Here is a 1,196-nt window from a genome sequence, read left to right as displayed (position 1 = left end):
AAACTGGCCATTTTTGGCTGCACGAGCGAGCGGCGAGCGGCGGACAGCGAGCGAAGCGAGAGGCAGCACCGTCCCTGCTATACGAAAGCCCCATCCAGCCCTGTGCCACCCGGGGGGTTCCAGGGTGCTGAGATGGCTGACGTTTTGCTCCGCTCTCGACGGTCACCGCGCAATGCAAGAACAGGCCAAAAACTGGCCAAAACGGCCCAAAAACGGGCCAAAACTGGCCATTTTTGGCTGCACGAGCGAGCGGCGAGCGGCGGACAGCGAGCGAAGCGAGAGGCAGCACCGTCCCTGCTATACGAAAGCCCCATCCAGCCCTGTGCCACCCGGGGGGTTCCAGGGTGCTGAGATGGCTGACGTTTTGCTCCGCTCTCGACGGTCACCGCGCAATGCAAGAACAGGCCAAAAACTGGCCAAAACGGCCCAAAAACGGGCCAAAACTGGCCATTTTTGGCTGCACGAGCGAGCGGCGAGCGGCGGACAGCGAGCGAAGCGAGAGGCAGCACCGTCCCTGCTATACGAAAGCCCCATCCAGCCCTGTGCCACCCGGGGGGTTCCAGGGTGCTGAGATGGCTGACGTTTTGCTCCGCTCTCGACGGTCACCGCGCAATGCAAGAACAGGCCAAAAACTGGCCAAAACGGCCCAAAAACGGGCCAAAACTGGCCATTTTTGGCTGCACGAGCGAGCGGCGAGCGGCGGACAGCGAGCGAAGCGAGAGGCAGCACCGTCCCTGCTATACGAAAGCCCCATCCAGCCCTGTGCCACCCGGGGGGTTCCAGGGTGCTGAGATGGCTGACGTTTTGCTCCGCTCTCGACGGTCACCGCGCAATGCAAGAACAGGCCAAAAACTGGCCAAAACGGCCCAAAAACGGGCCAAAACTGGCCATTTTTGGCTGCACGAGCGAGCGGCGAGCGGCGGACAGCGAGCGAAGCGAGAGGCAGCACCGTCCCTGCTATACGAAAGCCCCATCCAGCCCTGTGCCACCCGGGGGGTTCCAGGGTGCTGAGATGGCTGACGTTTTGCTCCGCTCTCGACGGTCACCGCGCAATGCAAGAACAGGCCAAAAACTGGCTAAAACGGCCCAAAAACGGGCCAAAACTGGCCATTTTTGGCTGCGCGAGCGAGCGGCGAGCGGCGGACAGCGAGCGAAGCGAGAGGCAGCACCGTCCCTGCTATATACGAAAGCCCCAT

The sequence above is a fragment of the Musa acuminata genome, unplaced genomic scaffold (genome assembly GCF_036884655.1).
Source record: "Musa acuminata AAA Group cultivar baxijiao unplaced genomic scaffold, Cavendish_Baxijiao_AAA HiC_scaffold_53, whole genome shotgun sequence".
In the NCBI taxonomy this organism is placed as follows: domain Eukaryota; kingdom Viridiplantae; phylum Streptophyta; class Magnoliopsida; order Zingiberales; family Musaceae; genus Musa; species Musa acuminata.
Note: the sequence above shows the minus strand (reverse complement) of the source record.